At 41.1% G+C, this 24,233-nt stretch overlaps 1 long non-coding RNA gene across 3 annotated transcripts in view; it reads right to left on the bottom strand.

Moving 5' to 3' along the window:
- The window catches only part of LOC141373994 (uncharacterized), a 62,642-nt gene that overhangs the window by 30,991 nt on the left and 7,418 nt on the right, over window positions 1-24,233 (bottom strand). The window contains exons 3-6 of one of the 3 annotated variants that reach the window (XR_012380496.1): window positions 21,505-21,704; window positions 20,946-21,173; window positions 20,217-20,325; window positions 18,546-18,966 (exon numbers count right to left, since the gene is read on the bottom strand). This is a non-coding gene — a long non-coding RNA (uncharacterized lncRNA). Of the gene's footprint in view, window positions 1-18,545; window positions 18,967-20,216; window positions 20,326-20,945; window positions 21,174-21,504; window positions 21,705-24,233 lie in introns of those variants that run through there. The other 2 variants (XR_012380503.1, XR_012380499.1) reach the window with 2 other exon arrangements.

Genomic DNA, 24,233 nt, shown 5'->3' with positions numbered 1-24,233 from the left:
GAAGTAGGAAAAAAGACAAACACTGCCTTCCCAAATTATGGATTAAAAAGTAGGGAAGCATTCACCTGCTCTGCCTTCTAGCAGTGCCCTCCTCTATGCTTTGGTTTACCCCTCAGCTGGAGGTAAGATTGCTGCCCCCAGTTTGACCTCATCTGTAACAACTGCTGTTGGAAGAGAGTCAGCTGCTGCCAGGAGCTCTGCTAGAAATTGAGGAAGTCCCTCCTCGAAGTCCCAGCAAACCTCTCCTCACACTTCATTGGCTCAAATTGGGTCTCATGCCCATTTGTTACTCAATCTCTGACAAAGGGGATGAGAGTCCCATTAGACCAATCAGGCCCAGACTTGGAACCAAACAGGGATCAGGCTTCCCTTGAGCAGTAGGCTGTGGCAGAGTAGGTGAGGAGAGAGGGGTTCCTACCCAACAATCGGCCTGTTGGGAACGGGACAGGGAAAATGGATAGGCAATCTAGCATCTGCAACCTGCAGACTAGGTAGAGAGGAACTGCACTGTCTGTACTTACTTGGGTATTCCCAAAGCCTCAAGAGGCAAGAAGCTGAGAGTCAGAAGCCAAGTATTCGGGGCACCTGGGTGACTCAGTCATTAAGCATCTGCCTTCAGCTCAGGTCATGATCTCAGAGTCCTGGGATCAAGCCCCACATCAGCTCCCTGCTCAGAGGGAAGCCTGCTTCTCCCTCTCCCACTCCCCCTGCTTGTGTTCCTGCTCTTGCTATCTCTCTCTTTGTCAAATAAATAAATAAAATCTTAAAAAAAAAAAGAGGCCAAGTATTCCATTCTGTGACACCTCCCATGCCTACCCACCATCCCTCCCCCCGGCAAAAATAAAAGTCCTGAGTAAATTCTATTCAATCAATTGGTGTGAGCTCTGCAAGGCTGAATCCTTAGGCACTCTAGCCCTGCTCATTGTACCCCATCCCTACCCCAGCCACCACAGAGCCTGTTTTGCTCAGGGATCCCTGGTGTTCCCCAATGATACTCCCTGCAGGACTGATGCCTTCTATGTCCTCAAACATACAATTGATTAGATAGTCGCTAAACATGTGGAATGAGGCATGAGACAAAATTACATGGATTTGGGGGAGACTTAAAATGAATGTAGGCAATCCAAATGTTACAACCCACTAAAAAACAGTAGAATAAACTGAAAATGAAAGTAGAATTCAGTATCTAGTGTTCTTTCAGGTCTGGGAGCCCAGAAAAAGAAGTTTTATAAGAAGTTTTGAAAAGCCAGAGAAAATTGTACAAGCTCATCTAATCCAACAGAGATTCTTCCTAAAATAAGAAGTGAAAAGGGTGGCTTCCCTAGGGGAAGGATGGAACCTTTCTAATAATATTTGAGTGTACGTTCACAGGTGCAGAAACGGAAGGGGGTCTGGGAAAGATAGTTAAAAATCGACATGCTGTGCAACAAACAAAACAGATGTGAAGGAACATTTCTCTGAGGACTTTGTACCTGACCCCCTCCAGTAAATATGCCACACATCATTTGAATACCTTTTAATGCTTAAAAACCTATAATTTTCAGAAAGTGTGTCTATGACATGGTAGTGTGTGCTTACTTATTTGGTAAAGTATGTTAATCACTTATTCAACAAATATTTTCTAAGCACCTACTATGTACTAGGAACAGCCTTGGTATGTGTGTCTCTTATATAAATGTGGTATTATAAATGTTTAAGAACCATCTGAAGTGAAAATATGTCTTTTCCATACTCTTTAAATATATCTACACCAAGGCATTTTGATTAGTTTTACCTACTTGTTTCTTTAACTGTGCATTGAAAAATTGGACATTAAATTGTTTCTAGATTAATTTCAAGGTTTGTAGCAAAATTATAGCTTTTACAGACATCAAAGCTATAGCTCAGAGCTATCGTAAAATAATAAGCAAATATACTAAACTAGGAAAAGAATGTGGCCATTTTTAATGGAGTGTTCTTGTTCATTATTAGATATCAGAAAAGGATAAGTAATATAAATTCTCATATCATTTTTTTTGAGAGAGAGAGTGAGGAGGGGTAGAGGGAGAGGGAGAATCTTAAGCTTAAGCTCCATGCCCACCAAGGAGCCCAACACAGGGCTCAATCTCAAGACCCTGAGATCATGATCTGAGCTGAAATCAAAAGTCAGATGCTTAACCAACTAAGCCACCCAGGCACTCTCATATCAGTCATTTTTACTTATGGAAATAATTATTGTGATAATCTTCAGTTCTGTCTATTGATCTGTTTGATAAGTTGGTGTTTTATTATCTTATTACTTGTACAAAGAATTTCTCTGTGGACCGGAATAGATATTCCTCTGAAGATCTACAAAAGGTCAACAGGTACATGAAAAGATGCTCAATATTGGGGTACCTGGGTGGCTTAATCAGTTAAGCATCTGACTCTTGATTTCAGCTCAGGTCATGATCTCAGGGTCATGAGATGGAGCCCCATGTTGGGCTCCACACTCAGCGGGGAGTCTGCTTAAGATTCTCTCCCTCTGCCCTGCCCCCGCTCTCTCTCTCTCTCTCAAACAAATAAATAAAATCTTTTAAAAAAAGAAAAATGATGCTCAATATCACTAGTCATTAGGGAAATACAAATTAAAGCCACAGTGAGATATCACTTCATACCTGTTAGAATGGTTATCATCGAAAAGATAAGAAATAACAAGTGTTGGCGAGGATATGGAAAAAAGGGAACCCTTGCACACTGTTGGTGGGACTGTAAACAGGTACAGCCACTATGAAGACAGTATGGAAGATCCTCAAAAAATTAAAAAGAAAACTGCATATAATTTTATGCCAGTAATTTCATTTCTGGGAAATATCCAAAGCAAATGAGAACACTAATTCAAAAAGATAGATGCACTCCCATGTTCACAGCAGCATTATTTACAATAGCCAAGACATGAAAACAATCTAAGTGTCCACTGATAGATGAATGGATAAAGAAGTGGTGATATATATACATACAATGGAATATTATTCAGCCATAAAAAGAAAAACAAGGAAATCCTACCATTTGTAACAAGGATGAAACTTGAGGGCATTGTGCTAAGTGAAATAAGTCAGTTAGAGAAAGACAAATACTGTTATGATTTCACTTATATGTGGAATCTAAAAACAAAGCAAAACAAATTCACAGAATAAGAGATCAGACTTGTGGTTACCAGAGGCAGAGGATGGAGGGGGAATGGAGGAAGATTATTAAAAGATACAAACTTCCAATTGTAAAACAAATAATTACTAGGGGTGAAACGTACATGATGTCTATAGCTAACACGGCTGAACAATGTTTAGAAAAGTTAAAAGAGTAAATCCTAAGAGTTCTCACCACGAGGAGAAATTTTTTTCTTCCTTCTTTTCTTCTTATTGTATCTATATGAGAAGATGGATGTTAACTCTACTTATTGTGGTAATAATTTCACAAGATATGTAGATCAAGCCATCATGCTGTATGCCTTGAACTCCTACAGTGATATATGTCAATTATTTTTCAATAAAACTGAAAAAAAAGAATTCCTTTGCAAACAATATAAGCTAATTTTCATGTGCTATCTGATATATACTCATAAATAGAAATTTGCTATATTTTACTGTGCTTTATAACCTTTCATAAATTGAATTTTTCATTTTCAAATTTAATCAATTCCAATTATTTATGGCTATAATTATGTTAAGTAAGAAAATGATTGAAGTTAAGATTTTGAAAAGCTGGCCATAAATTGAACAACATTAGTTTTAAATGGAACTATTCCATTGTGGATTTTATTATTCAGCCATATGAATAATACTGATAGAAGTTATCCATTGTGAGCATAATCATTTTTATTTAATTGAGTTTTACATTTGTCGATACACACTCCTGTTTAAATATAATATACCTATAAAAAAATACTATTCTCTGTGAACCGTGAGAGACTATGGACTCTGAGAAACAAACTGAGGGTCTAGAGGGGAGGTGGGTAGGAGGATGGGTTAGCCTGGTGATGGGTATTAAAGAGGGCATGTACTGCATGGAGCACTGGGTGTTATATGCAAGAAATGAATCATGGAACACTACATCAAAAACTCATGATGTAATGTATGGTGATTAACATAACATAATAATAAAAAAATACTATTCTCTGGATGGCTGTGGTGCAATTGTGCAATCCTTATGCGATATCAATCTAGGAAAAACAGTGTGGAGTATTTAATGCATCGAGTTTGGGTGGATACCTGCAACCTGAATAAAATTATGTTTACTGGAGTCTTGTTGGCAACAAACCAATTTCACTGCTACACCTATATCTTTAAATATAGTTCTGGGACTATACCATTGGGGTCTGGGAATGCAATTTAGGAGGATGCCAAATACTGGGAGCAAGAGCCCCAACCTCCGTATCCTTGGAGAAGAAAAAACTGCAATCTGATGGAGGCTGTGGTTGTATTACTTAAGGATTCAGTTTTATCCTTATTTTGACATGTAATTAGTAAGTGATGAAAGGAGATAAACAAATATCTGTCTAATGTTAAAGTTCTGTGCACTTTCCACCATATGTTTCCTTGGCTATGTGTGACCAGGAATTTTGTCCAGGTCACAGGCAACATGGATTTGGAGTCCATTCTTCCTACTTGCCCACCCCCAGTGATCCTAGACCCAATTTGGACATTGTGTTTGGTTAAGTAGCACTTCCATCTTTCCCCTTTATTATATATCCCTCCTGCTCTCCATGTCTTTCAAATCACTGTCTTCTGCCCCACTCCTCTGATTATGTCTAATTCATTTGGAAAGTTAACCTTTCTCATTTAACTTTTCATCAGCAGTGGGGTGTGGTAGAAAGAGTAACTGGCTTTTTATCATCAGAGACATCTGGATTGGGGCTTCAGTACACTTGATTTTGGGCACTTTAGTGCCCACTTGATTTGGGGCAACTATAACTTCCTAATGTAGTCAATGACAAAATGGAGATGATGATGATGATGATGATGATGGTGATGATAAATGGAAATAATAATATCATCAGCCTGTGGTATAAAGGGGACCCCATACTTCAGTAACACTGACTCTTGCCCCTACTCTTTGATACCATGTTCCTGTTTCATCACCAGATGAAACCGGGAGACTTCCCAGTTTATCGCTTGCCTCATACGTTTGCATATAGTGATTTCTGTACACAGTTTTCTGGGGGTTTTTTTAGGATTATTTATTTCAGAGAGAGAGAGGGTGCACATGCAGGGAGTGGGGGAGGGTCAGAAGGAGAGGGAGAGAGAAAGCCAAGCAGACTCCAGACTGAGTGCAGAGCCCCACACGGGGCTCAATCTCACCACCCTGAGATCATGACCTGAGCTGAAACCATGAGTCCAAATCTTAGCCGACTACACCACCCAGGCACCAGAAAAAACAGGAAAAAGATAAATATTTAAAGGATTTCGGAATTAGGAAGTCTTTTTCAAAGCATAAAAGCATTGGAAGAAACAAAAAGTAAGTTGCTTTTATATAATCCCTGCCCTATTAAAGCTAATATTCTAGCTATTCTCATTTCTGTATTCTTCCAGGTAAACTCTAGAATAATTGTGTTATCATCCCCCTGAATAATACCATTAATACTTTGACTAGGATCATGTTAAACTTGTAGCACTGTGATCAAAGCTGAAGCCAGGACCTGTATCAGCAAAGTGAAGGTTTTCCCAGAAACCCCTAGCAAGTTTCTGCTCACATAGCAGAACCCAAAACTGTCACAGAAATGACTGCCTTTCTTAGCAAAGGAGGCTGTAAAAGATGTTTAGCCTCCAGCTTCTAGAATGCAGGTGGAAAAGGGAGATGAGAATGGATGTTGAGTGAGCTCACCAGCAGGATCTGCCACAAAGTCACATGGAAGAGGACACTGAGGCAGGAGCTATTTCCATGAGCACCTGGGCAAGACCAGACACAAAGGTTAATGCTGTGGGATGCAGGCAACATGATGCACATTGCTGAGAATGCCACTCTGCCCCTATTTGTTGCAGGCAGCCGAGCAGCTTCAATACTCTGAGGACGGGGAGCAGCCGCTAGGGAGAGTAACTGTGCCTTACAGATCAAAAAAGTCTGGGGCAGCCAGCAGAGCAGTGGTCTTGTGAGAGGCCTCTCTCAAATGCCTGTGGGTATTGCATCTTTGGGCAAATTCTGCTGGCTGCCTACTCAACAGTCATGTCCCCTTCTCCATGGCTAACAGAACAGTTTTGTTCTGTCGGCCATGTTCCCGGCCATGGATGAATGAATTCATCCCATCCATGGAGGAATCATGTTTGATCAAAACCCATCATGCAGTTGCAGTCCCCCTTGGACAGTGATTAATCTAGAGGTGGGCAATATGACCCAGCTTTGGACAGTGAGATGTAAGGGGAAGTCTGCTGGGAGTAAGTTCTAGAAAAATATGTCTTGCCAGAATAAAAAAAAAAAAAAAGTACACATCCCTTGCATTCCTGCTCCTTCCTCCTGCCTTGAACATGGTTATGTGTGGACATTATGCTTGAAGCTATGGTTCTTCTGACTTGCATCCACAAGGCAACAGTCTAAGAATAAGAGAAATTTTCCCAGGTTGGCGAAAGTGGAAACAGAACCTAGGTCCTTGATGATTTTGAGAAAGCCAGTGTGTGTCACTCCTGGAACTGCCTACCACTGGAATGATGATGGGAAACAATTAAATGTATTTATCATTTAAATCACTGTTGGAGTTGTTGTATTACTTGAAACTGACAGGATTTCTGTTATAACCCTGAAAAAGGAGAACAGAGCAGAGCATTGTGAGTTGGCTTGTTCTTGAGTAAAGACCTGGGACACAGAAGATGTCAAGAGAAACATATGAGCTAGCAAAATCTGGGTATTAATATGAATGTGACCTCTTCTCGATACCCACAGGCAGTGAGTCAAGTTATACCTAAAAAGTAATTTGAGAAGAAATGACATTTTTATATAATACAGCCTTCCATTTTAGAAAGATAATGTATTTATCAATTTTTTAAATCTCTTCTATCCCTAAGTTTTACATTTTTGTCATATGTGCCCTACCTATGTCTTGTTAGGTTTATTCCTAGATATTTTGTGTTTGAGGATGTTGTCTCTCTCAAGATGTTGGGGTTCCCTGGGGCTCTGTCTTCTGCTCTCTTTCCACCCCACAACTGCCCTGAATGATACCTCTTCCTACTTCAACCTGCTCTTTCTCCATTCTGGGAAAATATCCTTAACCTCCTAGGTACATAGACTTTTTCTTGGATTGTTTTTTGGGGGTCATCGAACCCTGATTGACAGGAAAAGGTAACATTTGGAATCCAGTAGCTTGAGGTTAAAATATGTCATATCAGCAATTGCTAAACAACAGTACATCAGATTAGGTCAAGAATTTGTGAAATGTTTGTGCCAAGTGAAATGTCAAAGCACAAAGTGTGTGAAAGAAAAAAAATCTCTGTGCCAGTCAAAATGTCATTCTGCCTTGCAACAAGTAATTTATTCCTTTACTGCCATTCTTGTTTCACATGTATTAATGTTACCTCTAAGTAATTGAAATTAATAGTGGCATTATCAGTGATTAAGGGCAAAAACTAAAGAGCTAATTTAGAATCACTCAGTCAATTTGGGCTCTTTTTGAAAATGGAATTTGTTAACCCAACCTTAAATATAAGCCCTTACCTGATTGTCCAAAGCATTCACACTGCAGCCATTATTTGTTCTGTTAATTTTTGTAATATGTCAAAACAAGGCACAGAAGATAGTAAAGAACAACTGTTTTTTAAACATTGTATCTGAGGAACTGCAAACACAATAGAAATGCTATAGATATGATTACCAGATCAGGTAGCCCTCAGCAAATGTAATGCCAGTAGCTTGTTGAGTTGATTATGAAGCAAACCTCCATAATGTTTGTCACCATTTTCCTACTGGTTTTAATTTCTAAATTGGCAGAGCTTCCCAGAGAACATGGCTTCTCTCCATGCCATTTACTTTCTCGGAGAGCAGCTTTCTGTTGCATAGTCATGGCCAAACAGTGAGGAACAGGTCCTGCTTTTGATGTTACAGTTGCCCAGTTAATAAACCAAAATGTTTCTCTGTAGACATCAGGGCCAGAACTAGGGTGAGGCCATGGAGGTGCCCAGAACTGCCCTTCAGGAGGCCCCCATTCTCAGGTGCCACCCTGCACTTATATGGCCCTCAGGTGACTGCTTCCTTAAATGTTCCCTAGGCAATGCACTTGCTCCACCCCTGTCCTGGTCCTGGTAGGGCATTATTGTTGCCCTTGGAATTAAAGAAAAGGACCTGGGAGTAAAGAACAATTCTGTAAGTCTTCCAACAATGGTAACTGAGTTCCTACCCAATTATATTAATTCCACATATTAAAAATTGAATATGAATTTGAAGAGTAATAAGAAACCTGCAATTGCTAAGATGAGAAAAACTTCTCAAAAAGAGAGTCCAATTAATGGCTCAGAATGGGCCCAACAGAGGGTAAGGACCATGTGGGACAACCATGTTGCAGAGTGTGGGTCTCATGTTTTCAAATTTGGGGCTCAACTTTATCAGCACAAAGAGAGATGGTCAGATTGAGGAAAACTGACAAGAGAATTACAAATAATCCAGAATTCCAATTCATTATGTTAGAGCTGTAGATATTCTCCAGTGACCCTAGTGTTCAAAATTCAGGACACCCCTCCCTAGAGTCAGGGCATGTGGAACAAAGTATTAATCATCAGACAGTTGAAAATGAACATGGAAAGAGAACAAAGGGGGTGGGGGGCTGTCAATGACAGGAATATTTCATCTACACCAGGGAAAAGTCCTGCCTCAAGCCAGAATACTCTGTGTATCTCTTCACTCAACAAATATAAATTATGCATCTACCATGTTACCAGCAAACCCTGTCATCTCTACTTTCAAAATGAATTCTAAATCCAGTACTTCCTGCCATCTCCACAGTAACTAAGTCAAGCTCCATCTTCCTACACCTGGGTTAATGGAACAAGCCCCCCAACTAGTCTCCCAGTGCCCACCCTCTCCCCGATATAGTCCATTCTTTATCCACCTGTCAAACTGCTCCTTTTAAAATGTGAGTCAGATCATGATATACCTCAGCTCAAAATCCTCCATTGACTGCCTACCTGTTGGAATAAAACCCCAAATCCCTTTCTTGGGCTGCAAGGCCTATGTGATCTCACCCCAGCTCTCTGATCTTATTTCCCACCACTTCCCACCTCACTCATTCCACTCTAACTACAGATGCTTCTTTCCATCTCCTGGGACACTCCAACATCACCTTTGCCTCAGGACCTCTGCACATACCTCTCCTACCTGAATAATTTATCCCCAGATATCTGCATGGCTCGCTGTGCTCAATGCTTAAATGTCTATGCTTAACTGTCCCCTTATTGTGGAAGCTTCCATGACCACCCTGCCTAAAACAGCATCCTTCAATCACTTCCTGTCCCCCTACCCTTAAGAATTCTTCCTTAACCATCTGACATGTTTTCTGTCTTTCCCCAGTAGAAGGTAAGCTCCATGAATTTTACCTGTTTTTGTCTATTGCTATATCTCTAGTTCCTAGAACATTGCCCGGAACATGATAAATGCTCCATATATATTTGCTGAATTAAGGGTGAATACACGTAGTTTATGTCATAATTCTGGTCACTAGAGAGGAGTATTGGTTGGTGGTTTGGGACTTTTCTCTGGTCTTAATTAAATAGCTTTTGGGGACTCTTGATCTCCCTTTGCTTTTTTTTTTCAGTTTTCTTTTTATATGTAGTAGGTCACTGGCATATTTATGATTATCTGATTTTTTTTTTAGTTGCTCACTTCTACATCAGTTGAGTTGTGACAGGTGAATGTAGGGCAGCCATTCAGCAGGGTCTATAGGCATATCAGAAAACATAGCTGACATGTCTAGCATATATATAAATCATACCAAGCTTATACCTTAGTTTACAAAACTGGGATATTGCTTTAGATTATTGTCTAATAATCTTCAATCCACCTTCTTCAATGTGGCCTCTTCTCTACCTTTAGTTCTAGGGTTTGTTCTGCCAGTCCTCAGGTGTTTTTTTTTCTTCAATTTTTGGGGTATTTAGGATGATTTGATAGTTATCTAGTTGGATTCATGGGAGGAGGCAAGTCTAGGGTCCTCCTACTCTGCTGCCACCTTCCCCTCCTCCAATCTCCCATTGCTTGCTCCACGCCCAGCATGGAGCCCAACGTGGGGCTTGAACTCATGACTCCGAAATCAAGACCTGAACTGAGATCAAGTGTCAGATGCCTAGTTGACTGAGCCATCCAGGTGCCTCTCCCTTTGCTTTTTGATGGACTAGGTAAGGTATGTGATAGGAAAAGAGGGATCAAGATACAACCAAGATTTTTAGCAAGAGCAAATGGAAGAATGGAATTTCATTTCTGAGTCAGGGAGGAGCAGATTTGGAAGCTGGGACCTGCAAATCTACATTTTTGAACATATGAAGTTTAAGATGCCTATTCGATATCCAGTGGAGATGTTCACTAGGCAGTGAGATATGAGTCTGTAGTTCAGGGGAGAGATTCAGGCAGAGCATAGACATTTGCAGCATACAGAAGGTATTTAAAGTCATGGAAGTCTGTTGATCCTCTTGGGGTAGGATCAACAGACTTAGACAGGTAAGAGTAGAGTTCTGAGGACTAAACCCTGAGATGCTCTAGCATTAGAATTCAGGGAGATGAGAAAATAGCAGTGGAGGACACTATAAAGGGGAGCAGAGAAAAAAAGTTACCAGTTGAAGAAGGACAGGGGTCTAGGAAGGATTTTTTTTTTAGATTTTATTTATTTATTTGAGAGAGAGAGGGGGGATGAGAGGGGGTAGGGTCAGAGGGAGAAGCAGACTCCCCGCTGAGCAGGGACCCCCCCCCCGATGCAGGACTCAATCCCGGGACTCCAGGATCATGACCTGAGCCGAAGGCAGTCGCTCAACCAACTGAGCCACCCAGGAGCCCCAAGGAGGGCTTTTTTTATGTATGAGAAATATTATAGTATTTCTGATGCAATGGAAATGATCCAGTGAAAAGGGAAAAATTAATGATGGAGGAGAGATGAACAATTGCAGGAATGAAGTCCTAGAGTAGGGAAGAGGGGCTGGATCCAGTGCAGAGGTGGTGAGACTGACTTACATAAAAGCACAAACAATTCACCCATAAGCAGGAAGAAAAGCAGAGTCTATGCCAGAAGGTTTGTAAGTGTGGTGGTAGGAGCCTGTGGGAGATTTTTCTGGTTGCTTCTATCTTAATGAAATAATCAGTCGGAGCTATTGGTAACATGAAGGAATAGAAGGGTATCTGATGTTCAAAGGAATATATTGGGTAGAGGTGAGGGAGTAGGACGTTTGAATTTTTTTTGTGGGGGCGGGGAGTGCAATTGTTGAAATGACTGGGTTGAGGATATGGCTCTAGGAGCACTGATTGAGGTGAGAATGGTGACAAGACCACACATGTGACTGGTTTTTCCTGATACAACCTGGGGCTGACACATGTGTAAGGGACAACCTTAGCTACTGTTCCCTGAGCAACTCGAGTTTGCCGGACAATCTGTACATCTCTCTCCTTTAATCCACATGAAAACCCTCCAACAACCCGAAGAATCACAAATGAAAAAAGGCTCGTAAATTTTTGTTAACTAGCTCAGGGTAATACAACAATATGGATACAGGATTCAGACTTGGCTCTTCTAACCCCAGAGCCAGACTCTTTCCTGTGTCTGTGCCACACCTCTCCAACTACTTCACCTGCAAGCTTTAGTCCATGACAAGTTACAAACAAGGCGGACCAGGAAGTCTTATGGCTCAACTTTTGTTGTTTGAGCCTGAAGCAGAAGTCTGATCCAGAGGCTAAATGCTGCAGTTTTATGAGAGAATAAGCCTCTTTTCACTCTTATAGATTAGTGTCACTTTGGGGCATTGAAAACCAACATGAAGAGTCAAGTCTAACAGTTAAAGCCTATTTGGGTTTGTTTACTTCAGGGGTAACATTAGTGGCCTGCCCCAGCAGCTACCTTTGTCTTATGGTAACAGGATACCCCTGGAGAATCCTGTAGCACAGGCCAGGGGACTTCTTGGCCATTTGCCATTTTTTTTAAAGATTTTGTTTTGTTTTGTTTTAATTTATTTACTTGAGAGAGAGAGACAGAGAGCACAGAGGGAGAGGGAGAAGCAGACCCCTGCTGAGCAAGGAGCCGGATGTGGGACTTGATCCCAGGCAGACACTTAACCTACTAAGCAACCCTGGCTCCCCATACCATTTACCACATTGTAACCCCGTACTTCATTTGGAAAAATGTGAGGCCTGATACCCTGTCTCTGGTATTCCCAGAGTATTCTACTGCAAGTCTAGGGTTTTCTATCCCCAGGAGGCTATTTATGCAAGTGATACGGGAAGAAAGTAGAGACATGAAAGTTTTCACAAAGTTCATTTCTTGCTTCAGATGGAAGAAATTTGCATGCATTCTGCTTTGTAATAGTTCTACTAGAGAGTAAGAGAATCCTCAGTGTTCCAAATGAGAAAATTGCAATCAAATGTCATTGCTGTTACTCATCTAAACCAGAACCATCCAATAGAAGTTTCTGCAATAAAGGAAATATTCTGTCTGTGCTTTCCAATTCAGTAGCCATTAGTCACATATGGATGTTGAACACTTAAAATGTAGCTAATAAACTGAGGAACAGAATTTTTAATTTTATTTAATTTCCATTTATTTAAATTTCAATTTAAGCCATCTGTGGCTAGTGACTACCATATTGAACTGCACAGATTTAGATTATAAAACAAGAAGCCAAGCCACTTCACCCCTTTGAACACAGTGACCAAGTTTGCCCATAGAACCTTGCCATGAAGACCCTTGCTTCATTAGTTCCTCCTAAGAAAGGAGGGTCTCCACTGCTCATACCTTCTGGACAAAAAAACAGAAAGCCCATGTGTAACCATATTCTATTACTGCCACAAATTACTGTAAACTTTGTAGGTTAGAACCCACATTTACTCTCTCAGTTTCTATAGGTCAGAGTCCAGGTACAGCGTAGGTCAACGGGGTTCTCTGTTTAGGGTCTCACTAGGCCCAAGTCTAAGTGTGGGCAGGGCTTCATTCCTTTCTGGAGGCTTTGGGGAAGAATCTGCTTCCAAGTTTATTCAGGTTGTCAGCCAAATTCATTTCCTTGCTGTTGTAGAACTGAGGTCTCTGCTTGCTTGCTGATTGTCAGCCCTCAGCTTTGAAGGGTTCACATAATTACACTGGATCCACTCACATAATCTCCCTATTTATGGTCAATTGATTAGTCACCTTAAGTACATCTGCAAAACCTTTTTTGCCAATTGTAATATAGCATAAGCACAAGAGTATTATCAGGGAACAAAAACCTTGGAACCAAAAATCTGCCTATCACCACCAAATAGCAGAGAAAACAGTGAGACAATAGCTAGCAATTATTTAGTGTTTTCTAGAGTAGAAAATAAAAAGGACTTACTGGGAAAAAAAAATTTTAAAAACAACCTCTTTTGAATATTTTCTTTCTCTTAGAATCCTGAGTCATTTGTCTCACTACATCATTATGAGAAATGGGTCAATGGTAGCTATCCCTGATCTTTGTCAAGGATCCCCAGACATTTCAGGGTATATGCCTTGGAGGGTCTCAGTCTTCAGAATAGCCTCCAGCAGAGAAAACAGAGTGCTACACCACCTTGAAGGTTCTGTCCCATCACAGCAGAATCTACCAGCAATTTTGAGCCCTCTTTCTGGTTTAGCCAGTGCTCGGTTAGATATTAAGTCCTGATAAGAAGTGGAGGCTGTTAATTAATGAACAAACCTTACATGCAAACTAAGCTACTCAGCTTCAGTTAGCAAATTCCAGTAAGAAATGTAGTGAATGGAAAAATACTTTCTTCTAATTAGGTGAAAAGAAACACTGAGTTTTCAAGTCCAAAACAAAGAGCTGCTTTGTGTTTGTCCTCCTCCTGGAGAGAAGGGAGAAAGATATCTTTGAGCTAGGAGTTCAGGGAGAGAGAGGGCTGAGGGAGGACCAGTCTGTCACCTGAAAGAGATCAAAAGAAGGACAAGCTGCTGCATTTTCCAAGAGTAAGAACCAGGTCTGGAAAGAACCCATGAGAATTCACTTAGGGGGACACAATGTTGAGAATGTGTAAGAACCAAGGTCTGGGTGGAGAGGTCACCAGGAGTGCTCAAAGCTGTCTACTTGGTACTTACCCCAGGTCCACTAATTCTACCTTCCTTACTTGAGGCTGGCTCATGCTGAAGCACCAAACAACTTACAGCCATGTTGTATCCCTTTCCAGCTCCAGGCAGAGGCCTCTCATTGCTGACTAGACCGTGAGAGTGGACAGCATCTAGCCTCGGACACCACCTGGCACCCTCTCTGCAGGGGCTTAGAAATCCCTTATGCTGGAGTCTCAGACAGGTTCTCTAGACTAGTTAATGGTGTCTTATGACCTCTCCACCACTGGCATGGTTTACGTCCACCCTGAATGGCAGCCCCTCCTATGGACTGTCTTTCCCTGGTACCATCACCTCCATCTTCCCCTTGGCTCAGCCTCTTATGTTTTCCTTCCCATAACCCAACCCTTTCTGCTGGCCTTCTGGAGCCCTCATCCATTGATAAACTCCCTTTCCTATGAGGTAAGAGCCTACTGGGCTCCTTTATCCTCCTGTCTTTTTTTTTTTTTTCTTCAAGATTTTATTTATTTGTCAGAGAGAGAGAGAGAGAGAGGACAAGCAGGGAGAGCTGCAGGCAGAGGGAGAGGGAGAAGCAGACTTCCTGCTGAGCTGGGAGCCTGATGCAGGACTCGATCCCAGGCCCCTGGGATCATGACCTGAGCCAAAGGTAGACGCTTAACCGGCTGAGCCACCCAGGTGTCCCTCTCCTCCTGTCTTAACTGAAACATGACCCTTGTTGAAGGACCCTGCCTTTCCTGTAGCACCCTGGGCTGAGGATGCTTATCCTTCCATTCTTCACACACCCCAGAGCTATGGGAAAAGGGGCCTGGTTTCTCTTCTGGCTCCACATTACCACATCCAAACCCTTGTTCTTCATTCAGTTATAAAAATTCTCCACCCTTTGCTGTACCCCTGGTTTTCATCTGTTCTTCTCTTGGTCGCTCGTTCCATATTCACTGGAGCTCAGTGCAACTCTCCTCCCCAGTCCTGCCAAGGTTGCTGGTGACCTCTACCTCCTTTCCCTTTCACCAGCCACTCCTGTGGCTTTGCCCTGAATGTGATCATCACCCACAACTGTTTCAACTCTGCTAACTTAAACTCTAATACCCTATGAAAAACCATTACCAGACCACTTTCTAGTTCTCTCTTTTAAGAAAAACAAACAAAAACAACTACTCTTTAGCCTCATTTAGAGTACTAAGCCATGGGTTCCCTGATTCTATTCTAATCTATCTCCCATCTGCTCTCACTATCTCACCTACTTAGGTGCTGCTCATTAAACTAGCATTTCACCACTGTCTTCCACTGATCCAGTCAGAGAAGGCAACACCTGAGAAGAGGCAAGCTTATCTGTAAACTCAGGAACACTAAAAATAATGAACAGCGCTCTGTATAAAATAAATATTAATAAAATAACACTTCTACTAGTGTTCCCATTATCCAGATAATCTTAAGATTTTCCCAGGTGCTGGCTAATATTTAATGACTAACAGGTCTGAACAAAAAGCACATCAGAAGCCTATAGGGAAACTCTACTTGGATTCTGATAAAGTCCAAGATGCTAACATCACCTCCCAGTTGGATTTTGAGCAGTGTTGGAGCAGTAGAACTTAGAATATCCTATCTGGGAACAATTTAAAACTTTATTATCCAACAAATGTGTTTTCCATCAGCCCTATCCTAATGCCTTCTCAAAGAATTGTCATAATGTTTTCAGGGAATTATTTCCATTTCAACCTAACTCTCCATCCATCTTGTATCACCTTTCTCCTTTTACCATATAACGTAGAAATGTATCTTAACATCGAACTATAAAAAGCCGTTTATATGCAATATTCTTGCCAAAATGTATTAATGCTAACCTTCAAATCACATCTCTGCAGGAAGCCTTGACCATAACAGGTAGGGCTTGCTGTTGGGATGACAGGCACCTTTCCCTCTTCCTTCTCCGCTCTGAGCTGTGACCCTCTAAAGCTGATTCCAAGAATGTTATGATGACACAACTGTCAAAGTTTGCATCCAGTAAAGACTTAGGCAAATGGTTGCTAGGAGATTGTAAGGAAGAATAGGAATGGAGGGCAAAAATGCTAGAGATGAGGGAAAAGGGAGACCCAGTAGGGGATTAATAACAAAAGACAAAAATCTGAGCCAAATGTAACAGGCTGAGCCCTGTTACAGGACAGGGGTTGAGGGGTCATGGGAAAGAGCCCACTCAAAAGAACTGGACCAACAGTAAGGGGCTCTGTGTAAAAGAGGCTCATTGAGGCCTTCTGTCCACTGAGGCACAAGAAGGATAGGAGCACAAGTCCAGTCTCAGGAAACAGACTGGCAGGATCAAGGTATGAAGCAGGCCCCATCCACCCAGCAGACACACAGGGACAAGGCTTTCTACATGGCATCTGTGACCTGGGTACCCAGGCACAAGAGAGCTTGGGAGGAATTACCCCCTCTCTGATGGAAGATGGCTACAGAGAGCATGGCACCTCTGCCTGCAGGTTTAAAAGAGCCAAAATGTTGTAAAACAAAAACTATTGATCTGCCAGTCTCCTTTTGAAAGGTGTGGCACTCATCAACAGCTCTGATGATACATTTGGGTAAAGGTTAATCTTCATTCATTCATGGATCATTTACTGAAAACCTGATATGTGTTAAATGCAGAGCTAGGTGCTGAGGAGACAAGGACAAATATATTAATGTAGAGGTATTCACAGCCACCTGCTGTCCTTCTACCAACACTCCTAGCCCCTTTAAGGAGCTCACATATTAAACTTGTGGAGCCTTGTTGTGCTGATCAGGAGAATGGAAAGAAGGGAAAAACTGGAAGACGTCAAGGGAGACCATATGATAAAGAATTGAGGCACAGATGACTGGAGGAGTAGAGAGCAGAGATCTGGAGGAGGGGGAACAGAGAAACAGAAAACACATGAGTGAGGATGGAGTTGAGGTGGTGAGAAAATTAGGAACAGGTGGGTCAATGAATGGACTTGTGGATTTGGAGAGACAGATCATTAAAGGCCAGAATAGCATGGTGGGAGAGAAAGAGAGAGAGAGATTGTAATTTCTGCCCATGGTCTCTTGGGGACTTTTTTGTGACTAGAATTGTGTTTTACTCTTGGATGCCACATGATGATAAAACTGCTTACAAGATGACCCCGCTTTTTGGAGTTTACAAAATAAGACATGGTCCCTGCCCTCCAGGTGCTCAGAGTTAAACAGAAGAACAGTCATTTAACATAAAGTAAAACAATAAAACCTTGCAAGTGCTGTGTCCTACAGCTATATAGGGCATGGGGTGGCAAATGAGAGAGGCCACCTAGCTCAAGGATAGCCAGATGTTCTCTCCACTGAAGCTTAGGAGGGGATTTTTTTTTTTTTTAGCTCCCAAATCAATGACCAAGAGCAACCTATGCCTCAGTGTTGGACTAGAAGAAGCAAAAAAATCCAAATTCCCTCCTCGAACTGATCAGAATTCTATCACCTCCCATGCTCTCCAGAGTGTTGGGCAGAGGCCCACTTGGGCTCACTGAGGGCTTCCTTTTTCAACTGAGAGATCCCTGGGCAGGACGTATCTTCTTTTCTACTCCGGTATCACCTAAACAAAGGAAAATGTGTGTAGACTGAGGTGTTAGCATAAGAGAACTCAGTACCAAATCTCGTAAGCATGGAAGGGGAAAACGGATGAATGCTAAATGAAGCCTGAAATTATACATGTGAAACACAAAGTCAGCCCCAGAGCTGCTGCAATATTATAGCTGAGGTTTGCATTGAGTTTGCTACCCCCAGGCAAAGGGAGGACTTAGAGTTTCCAAGCAGGGCTGAAGCAATCACTTTACTGGTTTGTGCCAGCTAAGTGACTCACTCTCAAACCTGTTTAATATGAAACAGCATTAGGAGACTGGATATAGCCTCAGGGAGATCAGCTGCTAACCAGCTCAGATTATAGCTGCAATCCCTCAAATGCGGGCACTTAGAAGTTTCTCCACTTGTCTTCAGGGGCACACAACACTGTGCTGGAAAGACACTGTCCTTGAAGTAGAAAGATCAACGATCTGGTTTCCATTCTGTAGCAATTTGTCATGTGACTTGGGCCAGCCTCATCTGGAAAATGAGGCTGATGCCTTGCCCATAAAATGGGGCAATACCTTCCCTGCCCACTCCCTGTGGTGGTTTTGAGCACTGAATGAGAAATATGAAAATTAAGCGAGGTGATGAAAATGACAGAGAGCTGTGTACCAGGTATTACCATTATACACAGGATCATAAATCTCCTTTTTATGCTTTCATTGGTACTACAGGGAATTTCCTTAAATGGCAGGAATGAGGAAATAAACACAACAAGAATTTTGCTTCATACTTTAATATCAACAGCGTTGAAAGCACCAATTTAGCCAGTTATTGTGGACTTTTGTCATCCAGGCAGTAAATTGGAGTCTTCTCAAGAAGATTAGAGCTCCCCTCCTCAGTGTTATCTGAGGCTATCCATCAGACCATCTCTGATATTTTACAGCAAGAACTTTAAAGAGATCCCTGTTAGAGAAATTTATCAAACTATTTCTCTCATTTGCAATTACAGGGACAAGAAAATAAACAAAAGGATCTTTCTTTCTTTCTTTTCTTTGTTTTCTTCTCCTCCTCCTCCTGTCTTTCTCCTCGTCTTCTTTCTTCCTTTTTTTTTCTACTCCCATTTCTATCTCCCAAACGAACTGTGTGATGTGGGTGAGATGAGTGAAGCACTTGCCTGGGATGAATATTTTAATTGGGCGCCAAAAAACCTCAAAAATCAAGATAAATATATATACGTTATTTTTATTTTTTATTTTTTAAAAGATTTTATTAATTTATTTGAGAGAGAAAGAGAGAGAGCATGGAACATGAGCAGGCGGGGGAGGCAGAGGGGAGGGGCAGAGGAAGAGAGAGAAGCAGACTCCCCTGCTGAGCAGGGAGCCTGGCTTGGGGCTTGATCCGAGGACCCCAAGATCATGACCTGAGCCGAAGGCAGACACTTAAACATTTAACCAAATGACCCACCCGGGCGCCCCATATACATTTTTTTAAAAGATGTATTTATTCATTTGAGAGAGAAAGAGAGCACATGTGTGTGAGCAGGGGAAGGGGCAGAGAGCGGGAGAGAGAGAGAGAGAGAGAGAGAGAGAGAGAGAATCCAAGCAGACTCCCCACAGAGTGCAGAGGCTGAAGTAGGGCTCAATCCCAGGACTCTGAGATCATGACCTGAGCCGAAACCAAGAATGGGACACTCAACTGACTGAGCCACCCAGGCACTCCAGGATAAATATATTTTAATGAACATTTTTAAAAACAAAATTAATGCCAAAAAGCCATGATGAGCAAAACATCAAAATTTTAATTAAAATCAGTGGCAGTGCCATGCCAGGACATATTGAAGCCTGAGGCAAGAGGAAGAAATCAGTAATACTAACCCTGTCTTAAGATTTGCTTTTTTGTGCCTCATAGATTTTTGCCTTAATTTTGATGTATCATAGATAGCGATTTTTTTTCTTTCCTGGTAGCACCTAAAATTATAGTTTGCCTTAGTATGAAGGGCATCTTAAGTTTGGTTAAATGTTTTCCATGTGGTATGTAGAACAAGCATGACTCCTGGCAGTCAAACTCAGCTTGGCTTTGTCTCCCCCCGTTTCCAAACATGAATTCAGTGGAAGTCACCTTCCCTGCTCCTGAATGCTCTGAGTCTCATGGCTTTTCTGCTCACTCTTAAATAATGGACAAGTCCCACAGTCATTTTAAGTCACAAACACCGTCTCAGTTTAGCAATTACAATGCATCATCCCCTGAGATAATCAAAACTCACAATTTCACTTAGTGGTAAATCTCCCCCTCCACCAGCCCAGGCTTGGCAGCCAGCAACAGACAAAAGAAGTAGGGCCTTCTGCTGTCTGCTCTCTCTATCGGTCTTCCTCACCCACTTAATACCTGCTGTTTTATTCTCCCCCCACCTGGTAAGGACTTGTCGGTGAAGGAAAGAAGGAGATATGTTAGTTCTTACCTGACTGGGTGGCTTCACATTCTCTGGACCAGAAAGATGGTTAACGTGGACCCCTTCTCCTTGGGGCATCTTCATTGGCTCATCAGTGCTTCCTTCTACCTCCAGGTGTCTGGAATGTTTGTCCCATTTGTATGGTGGGTACATGGATGTTTATTATATCATTAACTCTACTTTTCTGTATGCTTTATATATTCTAAATTTTCTTAATTTTTTTTTTTTTTAAAGAACTGAGAGAGAAAATAAGGGGGGAGAATCCCAACTCTACATGAAAACCTTTGCTGGATAGAAACCTCTCTCTCCTCTCCCTCCCTCCCTCCCTCTTTCTCTCTCTCTCTCTCTGTCTCACACACACACACACTCCCTCTCTCTCTCTCTCTCTCATTTTACTACCAGCCATTCCTGCTCTCCTGGCCTTCATTTTTATCACCTCTATAGACCTATAAAAATAAGTTTGTCTAGGTGAAGATAAACTTCCTTGCCCTGTCACATGCTAGTTTATTTCTCACTCCTTCTGAAAAAACAGAGCACTCTCCCACTGGTTTCTAATTTCTTCAAGAATAAATGGCCCTGGCTAGCATCCAGTCCACTCCCAGTCCCCTGGGAACTCGTCAAGAGAACTAGAACATCTCTGCCCTCGACCTCTAAGGCAGAAATCAACAAGAGTCCCGGGGCAAGAAAGACACTGTAAAAACAGCAGTGCCACCAAAGGCAGAAAACATTTGTACTCACCACTGAGAGTCCCACTGTACTGCCTGTCTCCAGGCATTGGAACTGAAGAGAGAAGAATGTTGCAGAGTCTAACCAGTTGTCCCCACTTTAGCAAAGTAATTGCCTGCATTGTTTAGCTTCACAATGCTGGGGATATATTGTTTATATCCTGGAGTGCTCATTTTCCATACCAAGTCTTCAATATTCTGCTTTATTGGTAATATGTAGTTCTACTTTGCCTTCAAGGATCTATAGAGGTTGAAACAGGGAAACAATGTGAATTCTCACACATTCCAAAAGGCCTGCCCAGATTCAGGATGTCTGAAGCAACTTTTCCAACATGACAAATTTTGGGATCACAAGGAAGAGAAAACAGCTAGCTGTGGGCAGATATTGCAGATAAATCCACAAAAACCAATGCAGATTCTACACCCTCCAGGACTAAGGCTGGTTTTCACAGTTGGGGAGTTGCTTGCAACAGCTGGCTGGGCCTGGGAGGCAGAGCATTGAGTGTGGGAGTAACGGAAGGGGGATGGGCCAAGTGACAGGCATCCGTGGCAGGAATCAAGTCTGTACTCACCAATTTCCCTCACTTCCTTCAGTCTCCTTCTAATATTCGTCCCAGAGGGATTAATAAAAATGAACAGAAAATGGTGGTAGATGAGACAAGTTTTAAAAAATGCGAAAAGCATGAAGAATCTCACAGTACAGAAATGGAATTCCCCACTGCGCCATAAACTCAGATGGAGAAAAAAAAATCGCATCTTTATTTTCACTAACCTGTAATGTAACATTTCCTTCAATTATAAATGGAGGCAATAAACCACAGCAATCTTAGTAGTACTGATGACTTTGTCACTAGTAGAATTTATGGGTATTTTCAATTAATAATCTTTATGGTTGTTGCAAATACCTTGAACTATCATTTTTGTTCACCATTACTGTGAAATTATGATAGTAATTAAATTTGTCATGAGATCTTGATATTTAATCTGTTAAAAAAGAAGCATATATAAATTGTTCTACACATTTGTTTTAATATTTTGATAACATATTTCAATAATTGGTTTCCTTTGTGATCCTATGTATTTTATGAAATAGATTTTAGAACATTATTCTAAGAAGAGATCCATAGGCTTCATCAAACTGCCAAAGGGGTCTATGGATGCAAAAACATTAAGAACTCTTTCATTAAGCAGTTGCAGTCTAGAAGGGGTGGGGGATGGTGCAGAATCCTATCAATCCAAATCCAAAAATGTTTGAAAAAGGTTTTGGGGAAAAAAGGTGGAGATGGGTCAAGATATAACCTTAGGTGTGCCTAGGGACTATGCAATTCACTAAGGAATGAAACAAGTTAAATTCCAGCTGAAAGGCATGTATTTAGGGATTCTTTTGGTAAAAAGCCCAACTATATAAGAAGGGATCCAACTTGTCAGAGTGTAGGAATAATTCTAGATGGTGAACCTAGATCTAGGGCCCAGTGCCCTAACCACTAACAAATAACTCAAATCTATAAATATATAATAGTGTCTCATCTTCTCCAAGTCACTAATGGTAACTCAGTTGGGTAAGCATCCTTTCCACTCTGGGAAGAAACCTAGAAATAAAAATAATAGAAGCTCTTATAACCAATTTTCACTTAAATTATTATATTAACTAACCTTCTCCATTCCTTCTAACCTACCAACTGGTCTTAAGGCACACTGAACGCTTGCAGCCAGTGGGTCTCTCTCTAGCACACTGGCACATTCTCAAAATGCAATAATAAGAAAACAAATAACTCTCTTAAAAATAGGGCAAAACCCACCCAATTATTTTATTTATATATTTATTTTAATGTGGGCTCCATGCTGGTCTTGACGCAATCATAGAGCATGAACTCACGACCCTGAGATCAAGGTCTGAGCCGAGATCAAGGGTTGGACACTTCACCAACTGAGCCACCCAGGCACCCCTAAACCCATCCAATTATTAAGGCCCACTAGACAGCTATCTCTCTGACAATACCACACAGTAATCAAAGCAGTGAGTTATTGGCAAAGGAATAGCCAAATGGATTAATGGAACAGAGTAGAGAACCCAGAGTCAGAGCCAAACAAATATGCCCAAATAATTTTTTAAAATAGACTTATTTTTAAGCAGTTTTTGATTTATAGAAAAATTAAGCAGATAGTACAAAAAGTTCTCATATACTCTAGCCAGTATCCCTCATTATTAACATCTTATATTAGTATAGTACATTTATTACAATTAAACAATAAATATTGATACATTATAATTAATAGTGTATTCAGTGTCAGTGTATTCAGATTCCCTTTGTTTTTAGTTTTCATGTCTCCTTAGGCTCCTCTTATCTATGACAATTTCTCAGACTTTCCTTTTTTCGTGACCTTGACAGCTTTGCGGAGTACTGGTCATATGCTTTGTAGGATGCCCCACTTTTAGAATGTGTCTGATGTTTTCCTCATGGTAGGACTGGAGTGATTGGTTATTGGAAGGAAGATTACAGAAGTAAAGTGCCATTGTTACCACATCATTTTAAGAGTCAATATTTATCAACATGATTTATGATTTTGATGTTGAGTTGGGCTGAGGTAGTGTTTGTCAGATTTCTCTGCTATAAAGTTACTTTTCCCCTATTTTCAGACTATAGTCTTTGGAAGAAAGTCACTATGGACAGCCCATCCCTAACTAGGGATTTATGTTCCTCTCCTTGAGGACAAAGTATCTGCATCAATCATTTGGAATTCTGAGTAGGAGACTTGTCTATTCTCTCCTATTTATTTATTATTCAATCATTTATCTCAGTACGGGTTCATGGATATTTATTTTGTACCCTGGACTATAATCTAATTCTGCTTTATTTATTTTTTATTCAAATTGTTCTAACCTTGGTCATTAGGACCTCTTCTAGTTGGGTTCTGTGCACATTTGACATACCCCCATCCAGGTGTTTTTGGTTTTTCTTTAATCACTTCCTTACTTTCTGATATTACAAAATGCTCCTGGATCATCTTATATATTTTCTTCCCTAGTTCTAGGATAAACTATTTCTCTAAGGAGCCCTGTTCCTCTTACCAGAGCATGGTATTAGAAACCACAATCTGGGGATCAGGTGTACTGTTTGCTATTGGATGCCAAACTGATATCTGACAAACATTCAAAAGCTAGTCAATACAGGAAGGATAACCATTTCAACAAATGGTTCTATATATAGCAATTGGACATCCAAAGGCAAAGAAAGAAAAGGGAAGAAGGAAAGAAGGAAAGGAAAGGAAAGGAAAGGAAAGGAAAGGAAAGGAAAGGAAA

The sequence above is a fragment of the Callorhinus ursinus genome, unplaced genomic scaffold (assembly GCF_003265705.2).
Source record: "Callorhinus ursinus isolate GAN/ISIS: 27379988/994484 unplaced genomic scaffold, GSC_fseal_2.0 scaffold1, whole genome shotgun sequence".
Lineage (NCBI taxonomy): Eukaryota > Metazoa > Chordata > Mammalia > Carnivora > Otariidae > Callorhinus > Callorhinus ursinus.
Note: the sequence above shows the minus strand (reverse complement) of the source record. Positions and strands in the feature narration are given on the sequence as shown.